The following is an 18,605-nucleotide window of genomic DNA, read 5'->3' on the forward strand; positions in this document are numbered from 1 at the left end:
GCCACTGGTCTATTTGTATTCAGAAACTCTTATTCATTCTTCCCTTTTATCTCTGACTTACCAGGATAATTTAGAGATCCTTCTGATTGTGTATGTCAGGACTCCCCTGCATCGGGCCAAGGCAGATGGAGTTTTGTCTTTACACAGAAAATACTTTAATTGCTGGGTAAAACATATTTTTGGCAATACTCCCTTTGTGAAACCTGAGATGCTTAATGGGTGTGGCCACCCATACCTCCCCACCAAAAATAAAGACAGGATCAATTCAATTATAGACCAACATTCTCATCATATAAAATCAGGCCTATTATTTGTCTTACATGATTCTGAAAGCCTTCTCTTTTCCAAAGCCCCAAAGGCTGCAGATGCTTGGGCAATAAGCACTCGCTTAAGAGTACAGCTACACTATGGACCCTCCATCCAGGAGAAACTAGTCGAGGTGGGTACCCAAGGATGCCTGGGTGCAGGTTGTAAGGCTTGGGAGGGCCAGTATGCCTTGATATCCCTGGCTTGACTGCAGGACTGGCCTCCTACAGAATCCAGGTACCCTGGCATCTTTATGATTTCTTCTCTATCTTTCAGATCATAACAAGGACAAATCTAAATTATAAGCAAAAATCCTAATACCAGGACTTGTAGACTGATCAAAGGACACTCTGTGGAGGTCCCTTCTCTGCACACTCTTGCAGAGGCATGACTACGGGGCCTTTTTAACAGAGTAGAGTCACTAGGAATCCAGATCTCTATACCCCAGGATTCTCCCCATTCTGATGCATCCTTCAAAACTGGAATAAATTTGACCTTCAAACCCTAAAAGTAACAACAGCAAACACACAAACAAAAAACAAATTTTACTTTACAAAATCAGAGGAAGCCTGGCCAAAAGAACTAAAGTACGAATTTTAATACCATCCTCCTGCTGGACCTTTTCTGCTGCTGTCAGGGCATAGTCAGAGGCCCCCTATTTGCAAACCTTCACAACTTTGTGAAAAAAACTTTTAAAAGTTCTTGGAGGACCGCAAAAAGTCGTCTAGGGTTTTCAAAAACTGACCCTTATATTCAGACTACCTTGAAAGGATATAAGTATCTTCATGGACAAGCCCTCTCATGAGAAAAACGACAAACTCTCTATGAGGCAGCACTCCCTTGTGGGGATCGCCTATACCTGGCAGATGTAAACTACCCCAAGGGAGCTACAGCTGTTCCCCAGCAGGACCCCAATTGGGACTACAGACAAAAATATGGTCCAGAACCATATGATCCTGTGTCTAATTAAAAAAAAATTGTAAATAAAGGTCAAGGCTATAAACTATAATAAACTAGCCACAATAGAGCAGAGTAAGACAAGAACAGAGTACTTTCACACTTCCCAATAACAAATTCTGAGTTATTATTTGTTATAACCACGCAGGTTAGATAGAATGGTGCCACATTCTGAGTTCCAATTGTGACTCCTTTATTGCTGGTGACCGAGAGGTGGCTAATGCTCAAAATTCTCTCGGCCCTGAGGAAGGGGCTTGATTTCTTTTTATACCTTGCTTAAGAAAGGGGAGGTTGAGCCTAGCTGAAGTGGAATTTTACAGAAGCAGAACAAGCAAGTTAGGTGGGGAGGCCGGTAACTAGGAGGCAGGAGGATCCCATGATAGTTGATTAACTAAGGAGGGTATACACAACTGGTTCCCATGATTGCTGGTTACCAAGGGTGGGAGGGGTGAGGCAGAGGTTAAGATGGAGTCTGTCTGACTCTCAGCAAAATGGAGTCTGTCTTGCTAACACAGGGTAGGTTAGCACAATTAAATTTATAATTTTCATTTTGTTAAATGTATAACAATATTTACAACATAATCTATCTCATAACTATTCATATCATTATTGCTTCATTAATATATTACCCCTTTGTTGAAATAGTTTTCTAGTGAGAGGTGTTACAGTTTAGTGATTAGGAGCTCAAACTTGGATTAAATCCTAGTTTTATCAACAGCTTGGACAAGTTAATTACTCTATTATTTCCTCAAATTCCTTCCCTGTAAAGCTAGGATGAACATATGATCTGCCCCACTGGGTTCCTGTGAGGATTTCACTGGGTTTAAATATGGCAAAATTTGAGAGACGGTATTTTAGTTACTACTCAGTTTTAGTAACTCTGTAATTTTTATTATAATTCCTTAGATATCTTACTATTCATTTCCAAATACAGGGAATTTCTAATATTATATTAGAATTAGTATTATAGTCAGAGAACATAATATGTATACATTAGCTTCAGTTAAATGTATGCTAAAATATTAATTATTTTTGGATTTATCAATTTATTCCAGTAATTCAGTATATTTACTTCATATATTATATGCCATATTGCTAGATGCTTAAAAGTTTAGGATTACTATATAATGGCACTTTAGTTTCCATAATTATCTAATTAATAAGACTTTCAGCATTCAGACTGACGACAGGTAAGTCTCTGTAATAAATATATTTTATTTGGGTATTAGTGTTAAGATATTTGGAAAATGACTAAGTTTGTATCCTGACTGCTCTACCTCAGGATTTTTTGACAGAAATCCAACAACTTTCACTTAAGCATCAAAGGAGGGAAATAAGACAGAATATGAGCCATCAGAAGTTGGAGAATGGTGACATTTGAGACAGGAGAGCCAATAAAGGAGGCTTCAAGAAAGAGAGTTTGGGTTTTTTTATGACTGTAAAATAAGATGACAATGTTTAAAGAATCACTAAATTTATCGATTAAAATGATAATTTCAGTAGTTATTTTACAAAATCAAAATGTAAGTTGGAGGTAATTTGAGTATACCAGAGCAAGGCCATTTTTGGTTTTCGGAAAGCTTGATCTTGGGAAAAGTCTAGAGAAGGTTGAAGCTTAACTATCAGGATGAATGAACTTTAGACAATGAGAGGACGTAGAGGACTAAAGGGTAACATTGTAGCCTACTGACTTTAGCCTTAAAGGAGGTATATGGTGGGATGTTGCTGAGTTGCTAATATCAGCATGTTAGAGTAGGTAGTTTGGCAGACATGAGGGGGCAGGAGAGGGCCCCCCCCAAGACATGTCATCAGGTGATGGTCAGGCAGTTGTTAAACTGTCTCTCTGAAATGATAATTGGTTGCAGCGAGTGCCTGGGGAAGATAGGATCCCAATATGTAGAAAACACCTGGAGTTACTGATCAGCCACTTCCCGATAATATCTCAGGAGTTGGGTGGGCAGGCTCAAGCATGTGCACTAAGAGGCAAAATGGCAGATGTATGATCTTCCTTTGGGGGTATTAAACCGATAAAGGAAAATTGCCCCTAGAGAGCATGCACACAGCCTCAGTAAATGGAAGATGCATGAAGTCACCCTCCAATGTGCTGACTGATACTGCATATGTGGCTGTTCAGCAGCAGCCTACCCCAAGAGAAGAATCAACAGAGGAGAGAAGAAAACCCTGGAACCATGCCAATGTATAAAACCCCACATCAAGCACTGACCAGGGTACTTGGATCTCTCAAGTCACCCATTTGGCCTTCCAAGTTTACTTTGCTTCTTTTGCTCCCACTGTAAAACTTTTCAATAAACTCGCACTCCTGCTCTAAAACTTACCTCCATCTCCCCCTCAGACTTAAACCTACTTCTGCTCCTTGGCCAAATTGTTTTCTGAGGAGGCAAGGGTTGATATTGGTGCCAACCTTTATGGATTCACCACTGGTAACAAGCTACTGGGCCAGGAAATTAACAAGTTAAAGACTAGGCTTCATCACACATTGAAGAAGACCATACGTTAATGTTTTAAAATTATTAGGCTGAGCACCGTGGCTCATGCCCATAATCCTAGTACTTTGGGAGATGGAGGCAGGCAGATCACTTGAGCTCACGAGTTCGAGACCAGCCTGGGCAACATGGGGAAAGCACATGTCTACAAAAAATACAAAAATTAGCCAGGCATGGCAGTGTGTGTCTATAGTCCTAGCTACTCAGGAGATTGAGGTGGAAGGATGCAGTGAACCAAGATCACGCCACCACACTCCAGCCTGAGCAATAGAGCCAGACCTTGTCTTAAAATTATTTGAAAAGTTCACATTTAAATAAGTTTTCTATCTTTATATCATTTTTAGATAAGACTTATGTTTTCCAAACAAATAATTATAAACTCAGACTTCTAATTGGGTTAAAAAAATAAGTTTTCATCATTTATCTATAGAATTGATGGCTTTGGAGAGCCCAAGCCAAGTACATAATTGAAAAATTTAAAGCAACAAAACTTCTATTTATGAATTATGAGGTTTTCTTTTTGGAAATTATCCTGGTTAAGTTTGTTTATTTTGCTCAACTGGAGAACAAGCAGTTAAGCTGCAAATTTTACATGATCCAAAATTATGGGAGATTTTTTGTTTCCAAATTTGTTGGATGTAATGAACTGTGAAAAGGTGCAATAAACTATTGCTAGAAATTATACTGAAGCTTTATGAACACATTTTCTTTTGTATTTCAGATAAAGTCCCCTTTGTGTCTGTAAAATGCACCCAATGATCTGGAGCTTACAATGTACCAGCAAAAATAAAAGAATCAAAAAGTAATTTTAAAGCAAGCCCAGAAATTATGCTATCTGAATGTTTCCAAGGTTAAACTACCACTGCCTATTTTAATAGAAATAGACCACATACCAACCAGGGTCCAGTCAGCATGCCGCAAACATGGCCACTATTTCAACAGATTGAATTTAATATGAAGAATTGGTAATTGGGTATCGATAGAGAAAAGAAAGGGCAAGAGGAAAACCCAAGGTTGTCACTGAAGTAGTCAGTGCAGGATCCACACCTGAGGCTGGGAGAACAAAAGAGTTTGTGATTCGAAAACAAAAACACTTGGATGAAAATTATCATATAGCTGGGACTCAGACCTCTAAGGAGGGATGCTGATAAGCTCCTTCCTACTGGTGACTTAGAAGCTTAAGGTGAGGCCCCTGGAGCAAAGACCAGACATCTGAGGAGGGGCTGCCAAGACTTGTGCTCTTGTCTTTGAGCATTAGAAAAAGCGTCATTCACTGGATGGAATTGGAGACCATTATTCTAATTGAAATAACTCAGGAATGGAAAACCAAACATCATATATTCTCACTCATAAGAGGGAGCTAAGCTATGAGGATATAAAGGCATAAGAGTGAATTTGGGGAAACTCAGGGGAAAGATGGGAGGGGTTTGAGGGATAAAAGACTACAAATTGGGTAGAGTGTATACTGCCCCAGTGATGAATGCACCAAAATCTCAGAAATCACCACTAAAGAACTTACTCGTGTGACTAAACACCACTTGTTCCCCAAAAACCTATGGAAATTTTTTAAAAAGAAAGAAAGAGCCTCATTCAGGGAGTGTTGGAAAAATGGCAAAATGGAAGCAACTGTTGTTACTAGAAGTGCTTACTCCAGAACAGCTGTGATGCCTCTGACAGGAACAGAAACAAAACGCTAATAGAAAAGACCCTCTTCCCTTCTCTTGGTCAACCTTTGCTTCTCTTACAACTAAAGCCTAATGGACAACCCAACTGAAAGAGAAGAAATGAAAATTTTAGCTCAGCCACATAAGCTGAGTACACAAGTGTGAGATTTGAATCTGAAAGACAATGCTTAGTCATCAGCACAGGATAAAAGAAGAAATTGTGCAGTTTGTAGAACTCTGAAGAAGCAAATAAAAGTGTATGTCAATCAACAAAATGACAAGGCAAATAAAACCTATAGAATGGAAGGCACACAGAGAGAAAGGAGATCTTGATAACATCTAAATGCAAATTTCTTCTTGACAAGTCTCCTGGGATAATGTGGTGCTCACTTATTCAGACAAAGATGGATACAAGGGAAGTTGAAAGCTTGTGTACTGCCAGGACTCAGAAAACAGGTGGATCTGTCACAATAGAGAAGCATCATTTATGCATTCCATTTATTCAAATTGAAGCATCCATTTAGGGGGAGGGAGAAAAAATTAAATCAACATAGGGCACAACATTCTACTCTTTGAGCACACACCTAGGCAGAACAAAAGATGGGTGCTTTGTGTTTGATGTTTCTCTCATTTGTCTTAGTCTGCCTCTCATAGTGTGATCATAAACCCTCTAGAGTGTAGGTCTACTAATTACACAGCCTGTAAATTTAAGACAACATCTTCATTTGGTGCTCAAAAAGAAATCCTGCAATCTGAAGACAAAATTGAATTGGGTTTATTATAACATAGCATATAAGTAAAATGTATTTTCAAAAGTGATTTATGTGATCTTCAAAGGGCATTTTCAACAATCACTTTATAAGTTGAAATTAAAACCAAATCCATGTTTAATTAAGACACAACACCACAATATAACTATAAAGAAAATAAGGTGGGGGTGAAGTAGAATGAGCAAGTTTGAGGCTGAAGCAAATACTTAGAGCATTTAAGGAAAAGGAAGCTAGGATGGTTTTAGCTGAGAATAAAACTGCATTTGCAAAATTATAACTGAGGAAATTATGACAGTGAAAGATATCAGACCTAACTGACTCCATCTTGCTTCTAACCTTTAAGCTGTCCTTGTTCATTCCTAAATGTAGGCAAAACTAACTTTAGGAAGGAATTCAGTTTATGGTTTGACTCTGAAACAAAATTGATAATAGCCCTTTCCCAAAAATACCCCCTTATTGCCTGGGGACCAGGCAATGAGTCTGCCTTTGTAGAACTAACAAGTTAGCTACAAGATTAGAAATTCTGGTTAGGAGTTATGCAGCCCAACAAGTGTCTGAACCTCCCCAAACTTCCTGGGGATAATACCATTATTGTAAGACCTAAGATCAGTGTTTGAGATATTTTGCAGACCCTGCACTTAATGGATCAGCTGACACCACCCAGAGAGGTAATCTGGCTCAACTGGTTCTGCAATCTCATCCAGGAACAAAAGACAGCAAGAAAACCTCACTCAACCCCACTATGATTCCATCTCCAACCTGACCAATCAGCACTTCCCACTTCCCAAGGCCCTACTCGCCAAATGATCTTTAAAACTCCAATCCTCAAATGCTGAAGGGGACCGATTTGAGTAATAATAAAATTCCGGTCTCCCGCACAGCTACCTCTGAAGGAATTACTCTTTCTCCATTGTAATTCTCCTGTCTTGATAAATCAACTCTGTCTAGGCAGCCGGTAAGATGAACCCACTGGGCAGTTACAAGATAGTGAGAAGATTACCAGGAAAGGAGCTCAGAGAGAGAACTGGGGATCAGACCAAGGAAGGGCTGGGAAGCCTACCATTTATTTGAGAGGAAATAGGAGACACTGCAGGATTTTGAGCAGAAGACAGACATTGTCAGACATATTTTAAATGGACCACTCTCTTGTATGTGCGGAATAGAGTGTATGGGATAAAGTGTAGACAGAGGAAGACCATCCAGGAGGCTGCTGATACTATGCAGGGGAGATCTGACAGTGATTTAAACTAGAGTGGTAGTGTTAGAGGTAGTGTAAAAAGTGGTGGCGTTTAAATATAATTCAAAGTTGGAAAGATTTTTTGATAGACTGAATGTGGGGTGTAGAAAACAAAAAAAGAGGAGTGAAGGAAAACTTCAAAGTTTTTTGGCCTGAGAAAGTGGGTTAATTGACTGCCATTTTAAGGGACATGGGGGAAATAAAAAATTTATCACAGGAAATTTTCAGACAGCAAGTGAAGTCTTTGGAATCCAGGAGAGATTTGTGAGTTGGATATGTGAATTTGGGGTCATTAGAGTATCAGTGTTATATTAGCTATGGAAGTGACTGAAGTGATAAAAATCATCTGAAAAATGAGTGTCAAGGGTGAAAAAAAAAAGGATTAATAACCAAGAAACTCCAATATTTAGAGGTCAGATAATGCAGTTATTCCTACCAGCAAAGGAGATTCAAGAGGTGTGGGCAGTAAAATAGAAAGAGAATCATGAAAAATCCTGACCTGGAAGTCAAAATACTATTTCAAAAAATATACGTATTTTAAAGAGGAAGGAATGATACCTTGCATCAATTTTGTCACTGTTGAGTACTTCTACAGGAAAAGCATACAATTAGATGGCTCTTCTTCGATTTCTAAATCTATCTATCATCTTCTCTATAGAATTTTTTAACAATTTTCTTTTTCACTTTGTTTTCAAGTTGAGTACTTAGAATTTCTTCTCCATATAATCTGGTTATGTCAAATAAATTCTACTTTTAACATGGATTTTAAATCTGCCACTTTATCTTTTTATTCTCCTGGGTTATTTTTTATTTCATGCCTTTAGTTGTGATTTTAAAGTAGTTACTTTATGTACTGTGTTTATATCTTAATTTAATGAAATTCTTCCCAATCTTTTACAACTGAAAGCAGGATAAAGCTTAAAATGATCAAAACAATTCTACCTCTTATAGGAGTGTGGTAAGTAGAATAATTCCCCCCACCCCCCTAATTCCCCTAATTAGGACATAGTCCATGTCCTAATTCCCCATACATGTAAACATGATAACTTAGGTAGAAATGGGAATTTTGCCGGTGCGATGAAGTTAAGATCTTTATTTATCTAAAGAACTTATGTAGCCAAATATCACCTATTCCCCCAAAAACCTATGGAAATAAAAAATAAAATAAAGTTGTTATTTTCTTTCCTTTTTGTATCCACTAAACTTCTTGAGTTTTTCTTCTCAAACCCTACCCACATCCCTGGAAACATCTTCACTATATATGTTCCATGTGTTACTGAAAGAAATCAGTATTCATTTTAACGAAGAAATAAAATTAAAATACATTAACATGGCTATAATGAAGTGACAGGATTTAGGACTCTCTACCCCAAAGTATGGCACCTTGGCATTTGAGGAAGGAGAGGAAGCAGGAACATCACTCTCACCTTACCCTGCCCTTCTCTCCTGAAACAAGCCATAAAAGAATGCTCCGAACTTCCTTTAAAGCAGGCCGCAAAGCCTTTACTCCAGCGTTCTCCTTCCTCTCCCTCAAGGAAAGAAATACCCTTATTGACAAAGCCACAGAGAAGCTGAGAAGAACCTAAGCAAATATGCCTTGCTAAGTTCCCCCTCTCCCTAATTTATGACCATTAGATCACACCCTTTGTCCTCTAATCATTTTTCTCCACAACTATTCATTTCTTCATCAAAGTCAACATACTATACAGAGGTTTCCCTATCTTGGAGGGTCTTCTTTTCTGAAAGCTGTGGTGTCATGTAAAATTTACATTAAATACATTTGTAGGTTTTTCTCTTGTTCATCTATTTTTTGTTACAGCTGCTTCTACCATGAACCTTGTGATGAGTAAAGAAAAGGTATTAGGTTTTTTGTTTGTTTGTTTGTTCTACAGAAGACAGAAAGGAAAGAACAAATGAATCTCTCAAGGACTTGTTATGACTATAAGATAAACATTTACGTTAACATTTTAATTTATTTCTATTCACTTCAGGCAAAAATATGAGTCTAAAACCATCAATAGATATATATCCTTTGCAAAATCTCTCCATATGGTTGAACATATAAAACAATTATTTTCTTTTTTAGGATGCAATTAGATGAAAGGATTGATCAACATAATCTGTAAGTGGAAAGAAATTAGATGTGATTATTGGAACAAGTCTATTTAAATATGAATGACCTAATGGGTTCTTAATAAATCTGTATGCCAAAACTAAAAATTTTCTACTAATTAGAAAATGAACAAAGTATACCCAGTAAAATGTACGGAATTTTGAAATATCTTTTAAGGTCTTTCAAAATTTTTATGAAATTAATTATTAGAGGAACACATATATATATATAGATAGATAGATAGATAGATAGATAGATAGATACACATTCATCTAGTAATTATATATATGTATATATAGATATATATATTCATGTGGGAGAAATGGCAAAAACCTGACTTCTTCAATTGTCTCATTAAAAAGGCTACAAAAACATCTTAATTCTTTTGAGATAGTCTAGATAATTGAGTAAAAATAAGAGTTCTTATTTGGACAGAAGTCATATCATCCAGGACAAGAATACAATGAATATAAATTCTACAAACTAAAGTTGAGGTTCTTAATAACAGGATAGGACATGCTGATGAAGGAATGGCGGAAGAATTCCCATCAAACTAATATGACTTTGAAAGATACTTTTTTATCTGATGTCAACTTTCAATGTGTCTTTATTGCAAAAACAAACAAACACAAAGAAAGAAACCTCTAGTGGCTGGGCATGATGGCTCACTTTGGGAGGCTGAAACAGGTGGATCCCATGAGGTCAGGAGTTCAAGATCAGCCTGGCCAACCTGATGAAACCACATCTCTACTAGAAAAATACCAAAAAAAAATTAGCCAGGTGTGGTAGCACACATCCGTAGTCCCAGCTACTTGGGAGGCTGAGACAGAAGAATCACTCGAACCTGGGAGGCAGAGGTTGCCTTGCTCAAACAATCCAGTAATCACATCTTTGACACAAATGAAAAAAAATATATACTCCTGGCTTTAATGTAATCTTTCTATTGTAATTAAAAGAGACTTCAGTGAGTTTGAAATTTAGTTCTTATTTTAGTTTTCTTTCCTTCTCAACTAGAATGGAAAGATAATGAATGGATCTCAGTCAAAACCCTTCATCCTTGTCAAATTATTGCACTAAGGAAAAGTTTATAAAAGGTAACATAATGATAACCCTAGAACAATACATTTCCTGCTCAATAAATAATATGGCCTTGGGTGTTTTCACTGCTTTGTATTTTCTGTTTCTATTTTTCTTATTTAGTATGTCCTTTGGAACTATCATCTTACTGGAAGCTCAGGAGTTCTAGAAAATATTCCTGACAAAAGATAAGATTTTGTTTTCTAAACTCCAAGCTTTGACCATGGCTCAAAATTCCTGGTTCAGATCTGTTAACTTTGATAAACAAATCATTATACAGAATAGTCTCTAGACTACCTTGTTCAAATAATTCCTACCCTCAGCTTGGTTTTAAAAACTCCTAGCAATTTTTAAAAGAGAAAAGAAAACACAAGGAGGAAATGCCTGGGGTTCTGTGGACAAGGAATTTATGGATGTGTCACCAATGATCTTTTCCCCTATTTTCACCCTCAGAAAAGGGCACTTGGTTGGTCCAGGCAGCTCTGTCAAAATGAATATGGCTGCAGATATTTGTGATTTTTCTGATCCTTCTTGGATTCTGAAAGACTGTTTTAGGGGACCGCATAGGGGACTTATTTAGCCTCACTTTACTCTGCATAAGAAAGATTTACATCACAGTAGCTCCTATACCTGGAAAGTGTTCTGTCCTCACTCCATTACCTGACATGCCTCAGACTACAGTCATGCTTACCAGAAGCAGGCCTTCTGAATGTTCCTACACCTTGAGGCTGTTACAGCAAAAGTAGGCACTTGCCTTTTAAACTTCCTTTATTCTTAACATCCAGTCAGAGGAGAACTAATGACCCCAACCACTTTATGTAACATGGGAAATCATACTATCCTTCTAATCTGGCCTCCCTATTTAAAACAATGCACACTCAATGCCTAACCTTGGATATATTCAATACTGGGTTTTAACTTCTTTTCCAAGGGCATGTGTTCATACAAATATTCTGCCAAGAATTCTCCACAGTTTTAGGCTGCCACTGTCTCTCTTTTTTTCATTCTACTAAGAGGAGATAAGCACAGATAGAATTTTATAAGATGCTCTGTGAAATACATCTTCAGAACTAAAGCATTTAGAAGTATACTGAACTCAGAGCTAACCAGATTAACTATATTATGCAAAATATTCTCAAAATTTTTGCCAGTTTCTTTTTTAGGGGAGGGAAGAAAGGCAATTCTGTTTTTTAAAAAATTGACTATTTCATAAAATGATGAATAGCTAATATGTACCATGAAGTATACATAATTCTTAGGTAAATTTCAAGAATTGGTTCTCATCTTCAGAGTCAATACTTTCCTTTTAATTATTCATCTAAATTAAATTAATTTTAAGTTTAAATTTTTAGCTTGAAGGAGAACAAGAATCCTGTGTACTGCTCTAGCTGTGACCAGGCCAATTATGCTAACATCAGCATCTATTGATCACAGCAGGAAACATACTGTCTTCTTTACATGCATGGGCTGACTTAATTCTTACAAGAACTCCATGAAGTAGGCATCACTGTACATTCACATTCCATAGGTGAGAATAATTTGATGTTAATTAACCTGCCCAAAGCTATATAATTCTCTAAGAACTGGATCAAAATTCAAATACAATCTTTCTGACTCCAAAATGAATGTAAAGCATATGTAATGTAGCCCCTTCTAAAGAATATTCTCAGCACTTCAAGGCTGATCTTACAGATCAGACACCTTTGCAGAATATTTCTAAGGCCCATATCCAAAGATATTTCCATAAAGTATCTATGAAAATACCTAAAATTCAACTTTCAAATGGTAATATCTGGTTTAAGGATTGCTTCTTATTCTATATAACCCTTAGTAGGTGTATTCATTTTCATACTGCTATATAAGAAGTACCTGAGACTGTGAAATTTATGAAGAAAAGAGATCTGACTCTGAGATCTGCAGACTTAACAGGAAACATGACTGAAAGGCCTCAGGAAACTTAAATCATGGTGTTATGGAATCTTTGGGGTGTTGCTTTTCCAGCTGAAAACTCTGTGACCGGTGGTACATTTGCCAAAGTATTACTCGGGCCCACTGGGCTCATTCCACCCACTCACCCTGGCAAGCTGCACTCAGCTCTGCTACTGGCCCAGATCCCATGCTTGTCAAGGGCAAGCCAGACATGGAGCAGCAAGGGTTGTGTGAGCAAGTGTGGGGTCTAGCCACTGCACACAGCCAGGCATACGAGCTGCAGCAAGGTGGGCAGCTCCAGGCACCAGCACAGGTGTCGGCTCTGTGCAAGGCTGTGACTGGACCAGGCGTACTACAAGCAGCTTTCACTGTCAGCACCATGAAATCTGTGGCACCTTGATGCTTGGAGACACCAGGAACTGCAGAGCCCCAAAGAGGGTGTCACTGCTCAGGCTCAGAGGGCCCCTAGGTCTGGGCTCCTCAAAGAGCTGCAGCTCTTCTGTCTTTCTCATTACCTACAACATGGTGAGTGGGGTGGCATGTTTTAGTACTGTTTGTGTTAAGCTCTTTAGTCCCACCATTCAGTAGGTCCTGAGTTCTTGCCCTGCATCCAGGAAGAATGAGGTACATGAACAACTGGAGGGTGGGCAAGGTGGAGAGGAGCTTAATTGAGCAGCAGAACAGTTCTCAGGAAACCTGCAGGTCCACATGCAAGTCGATCCAACAAGTGTCCAGTTCTCCTTAGAGAAGAGGCCTGCAGTGGGTAGCTCCTTCCCACAGCTGGTGGTCCCAATGTCTGTCCAAGTCTGGCTGAGTCTGGGGTTCTTATGGGTTCCAAAGGGAGGAAGTGCATGCTGATTGGTATACAGGTAGCCATGGGAAAGTCCAGAAAAAGCACCATAAGATCTCACTGCAGGCTGGAGACTCCACCCAGAACTGGAGGCTAGCCCCCAGGCTTGAAGGTGAGGTTTCACCAGGGACTCCCTCCTTCCCACCCAGAAGCCTGCCTGCCACCATCAACATGCCACCCATGGTTCCCATGCTGCTCATGTTGAAGTTTACCTGTAGGTCTACACTGAGCTGCCCTCAACCAACCCCCTTGGCCTCCATCCCATGTTCTTTGGAGCCCAAAGGCCAGAGGTGACCAAGGTGACAGGGGACTGGTATCTTAGCACTGCCCTGAGCATACACACACCTGACTGGGTTGCAACAGTGCCTGGGCTTGGCTTCCAATTTGCTCCCAAATCAGAATGGGGCACCAGGAGTGGGGAGAGGCCAGGCAGTAGGAGCAGGCATTTCCAAGCCTGTGGGGGAAGGGGGACTTCCCAGGCCCCTGAGAGCACAGGGATGCCCTGGTTCGGCAGCCCCAGCTGGGCAGCTATAGCTGCACCTGGGAGCACAGAAGCAGGCAGGGCTCTCACCAGTTCCCACCTCCTGCTGGTTCTGCATAGTGTGCAGCCCCAGCCTTGCCTTCCCCACTGCAGCTTGTGTCCCTCTCTAACTGCCGTCAATGCAGAAGGTGAAGAGGAAACGAGCACATCTTATCATGATGAACAAGAAGGCTGGAGATGTGCCACACACTTTTAAATTATCAGATCTCATGAGAATGCATTCACTATCAGGAGAACAGCAAGGGAGAAATCCACCCCCATGATCCAATCATGTCCCACCAGGCTCCTCCTCAGACACATGGGGATTACAATTAGAATTTGGGTGGGGACACAGAGCCAAATTATATCAGTGGGAATATATTGAATCTTACTTGTCAATTTGCTTTCTGTTCTCACATACCTCTTTTTCTTTCATCTTGTCCCAGGACATAAATATTCTTTCTTCTTGCTTAGGAGTATTGCCAACCCTTTCTGCTCCCTCCAAGGGCTCCAATAATGCTGCTGAATGCTCATGACTGGGCTGTGACTTCTAAGCCTCTCTTTATGCAGAGGTACTTAGTCTTCCCCTGCTTCTTACATCTGTCTATTTGAGCAACAGGTCTCAAAGCTAAAGAATTATATAAAACACTGCTCTAGCATTTTGCTCTCTCAAATGCCACCATCTCTCTTGCATCTTGAGTCTCTCCCTTTCTCCCTCCTATAAACATAGTGAGCTACCTTGCTTTAAACTCATGCTGTTAGATAAGATCACTGAGCATTTTTGCCTTTTACCTGAAACCATGAGACCCCTCAGTCCTTCAACCAGTCAGGGTATGTAGGTTGCTGCAGTGTTTCTAGAAGCTATGAAGAACTGTATTTTACTCTACAAACCATTTGATGATGAACAAAGTTTGGTTAGCCCCCTTATTTGATAATGTGCTTCTCAAAATTATGTGACAATGTCTAAGATTTCACTTGCAATGTAATGCAAGTGAACTACCTTGCTCTAAATGTGCACTGGTGAAAAAGACCATTCGTGAATAAGAGTTATATGAGTTATATAATAATGCCTAAGATTTCACTAACATACACTCTTTACTATGTATGGCTTTTCTTAAGCTCACTAATCCAAGGGCTAATAATTCTTCTTTGTAATTTATCCTTAAAAAGCTATAATTATGATTGTTTAGTATGTCTTTCATGTAAATACCCAGGCAATCATGTGAAGTACATTTTATAATTCCCATTTTTTAAGTGAGAAAACTAAAAGCCAGTAGGTTTTAGCAATTTTCTTTAGGCCACATATTTTGAACAAACATTCAGGATTACAGAAGTATCTGTACCCATAATCTTTCTAGAACACTATGCTTAAATGTGTTTTTGCAAATAAGAAAATTAAAATGGTTTCTGCAAAAGATTAGTCATTTTCTTCCATTAGCTGTTTGTTCTTTAAACAGGTATATCACTCAGGACCCTTTCAGTTGGAAGTAACAGTAAATACAAATTAGCTAATCAAGAGCATTGACTAATCTGGCTGAAAGTTCTAGTACCAGCTTCTAGAGAAATTTGATACCAAGGTTAAGTATGTCACCTCCAGGCAGGACCCATTGCATCCATGATTTTGTCACCTAAGATCATTGATCTTATTTGGCATAATTCCAGGAATGAAAAAAAGAACCCTTTCCATAAAGCTCAAAAAAGTCCCATAATGGAGTTTTGGGAGCTCTTTCTAGACCTGAAGGATGAGAAACTGGTCATGTTACCTCTGTAGGAGAAAGTTCCAGAAAAAGAAAATAGTATGTGGGAAAGCCCTAAGGTAAAAAAGAGCTTAGGTTCTTCATAGAACTGAGAGAAGCCCATCACAAGAGGAAGATAACTAGGTGAGGAGTGGCAAAAGATGAAGGTGGATTAGTAAATAAATAAATAAATAAATATGGCACATATATATGTATGTGTGTGTGTATGAGCCCACATACATATATATGGGCCACTTGAGCCTCATAAGACATGAAAAAACCTTGCTCTTTCATTTAAGGTTAATGGCAAACTGGTAGGAGATCTTAAAGAAGGATATGATTTGTTCTCATTCAGACTTTGTGAAGATTAATAATTGTGAATGTTGGAAATTGGAAAGTTTTAGAGGATCAGCTAATAGGGAATTTCAGCTACCCATGAGAAAAAAAGATTACAGCTTAGATTAAAGTGGCAAGGGAAGGTTGGAAGAAGTAGAGAGAAGTAAGAAAATCAGGAGGCAGATGATCAGGGCTTAGTAATTACTTGTGTGTGGTGGACCTTTGTCTAACGAGAGAATGTAAAACAGACAAATAGTTTGAAACAAAACTACAGATATTCTTGATCACCTGGGAGACTGTTTACATTTTTCAATATCTCTAAGCGGAGCTTGACTTCCTCAATGCCACAGCCCAGACAACTTTATCTACAATCTCCTGGTTGCTTCATACTTTTATATTACATGCCCAGGACATGAAAATTGTTGAGTTTGGACTTTCCTGAATACAAAGAAAAAAAAGGGCTTAAAACGTAGTCCTTACAATTATCAAAATGTGTCAATTACAAGAGGAGTTACCAACAAAGACTCAGAAGTAGCTGTCAAGAGGATGGAAGGAGAACCAGGAAAGGCTTGTTGTATTTCATTGACCAAATGAAGATAGTGTTTTAAGAAGGAAGAGATTCTCCACAGTGCAGTAGTTTTGCTCAGAAAGAAATCAGCATGAGAGATCAAACATAAAATGAAAGATGTTCAAAATGTCTGATGAAGTGGTAACACAGACGATAAAAACAAAAGTTATTGAAACATATCAATATAAGTATTTGACTTAGCAAATTACTGGTTGTAATGGGCTGAACTATCTCACTCTCAAAAATTCAGATGTTGAACTCCTAACTTACAATATCTCAGAAGGTGACTGTATGTGGAGATAATGATCTTTAAAAAGATAATTATATCAAAACACTGTCATTAGGCTAATCCAATTTGACTTGTGTCTTTATAGGAAGAGAAAATTAGGACACAAACATACATAGAAGAAACACCATGTGAAGACAGGAAGATGGCCACCTACAAGCGTGGAAGAAAGGTTTCAGAAGAAATCAACTCTGCTGGTATCTTGATCTCAGACTTACAGTCTCCTGTGAGAAAATAAATTTATGTTGTGTAAGCCACCCAGTCTGTGATATTTTGTTATGGCAGCACTGGAAAACCAATATACTGGTGATTTTAACAAAAGGAACATCGGTAAAGTGAGGGAAGTGAAAAACGGATTTGAGTGAGTAAAAGAACTAATGGGAAGCAAGAAAACAAGGAAAGCAAGTACTCAGATCTTTCTAGTCATATTTATCATATGAATAACCCAAAGAATAGTCTATTTCTTGGTTTTAAGAGGCTTATATGTAGCATTGAATTACCTCTTACATATTCAAAAATCCTGTTTAAAAATTGAAAATTAAATATGCTATCTACAGAAAATATGCTTTCTACAAAAGATAAAAAGCATTTAATTTTGTTTTTAGAAAATGTTTTATATGTATGGATATTTGAATGTGTACATCTTTACTAGCAAATATTTAATGTTTCCTTAAGATAGTCTAATTTGAGATAAGTAACATTCAGATTGGGGCTCGGATGAAGTTCTTTATACTTCCTATGAGGAATATTATAGTAGATTATGACCAAATTTTGACATTATGTTTTCTAAATCAAAAGTAGGCATACATTTTCTCTCATCTTGCCTGATAGCAGGACATACAGTGGAAATTAGAATGATTCCCAAACATTTGTGCCATGTGGTTATTGTTGTTATTTAGGGAGTTATAAGGATCCATGAATCGGACAGGGCAAGAAGTAAGTAAAAGGTCTTATCCAATGTAAGGGCTATTATAATCAAGGGATAATTCTTTTATAAATAGAAAATGACACTATCACACAAAGTCAAAGTCAAGGCCAAGATGTCAGACAAATAAATGTAAGGATGCAGGCGAGTTCAGCCCACACCAGGGAAGCAAAAAGAATGATATGTGCATTAGGCTTATGCGTACAATTTCCCAGCCAATCAGAAGAGGCTTTGGTAACCTGACAGCCAAGTGTATGGTTTAAGTTAAAATTTGTTTCAAACTTTGCAGAAATGAATGTAGTTTGAATCACACAGGCGTTTTTTAAGACTTGGAACATGCATCTCCAGATCTGGCATATGTGCAAGTAGTCCATATGTTTCAATTCCAGAGAAAATAGTTAGTCCCTTCTTGGGCTTTAGCCAATTTCCTGGAAGGGTGAGAAAGGTGGTTGATGGTGAGGACCACAAAACTAACACAGCTTCCTAAAGGTCTCAGTAGTGACAACAGAAGGCTAGGATGTTGACACTACGTAAGCAAAGAATAATGTGTGAGTCCAAAGTATTCCCCAGAAGCCAACTCCCACACACTTCATAAATGCAAGAGAATGACAGAAGAATTCAGAAGAATCATAATTAGGAGTCTAAATTCTCTGTAAATTTAAAACTTATCATCAAAATTGTATGGCAAATAGGAAATGGAAGAGTAATTGTAAAAGGTAATTAATTAAAGAGAGTACATAATTCTTCTAGAGCTATGATTCATTGTTAGTAAGTCTCTCATGTCAGTTTCATAAGAGCGATCATGACAGGTGGCCAGCTCCTTCAGT

This window comes from Cebus imitator, unplaced genomic scaffold, assembly GCF_001604975.1.
Source record: "Cebus imitator isolate Cc_AM_T3 unplaced genomic scaffold, Cebus_imitator-1.0 Scaffold191, whole genome shotgun sequence".
In the NCBI taxonomy this organism is placed as follows: Eukaryota; Metazoa; Chordata; class Mammalia; order Primates; family Cebidae; genus Cebus; species Cebus imitator.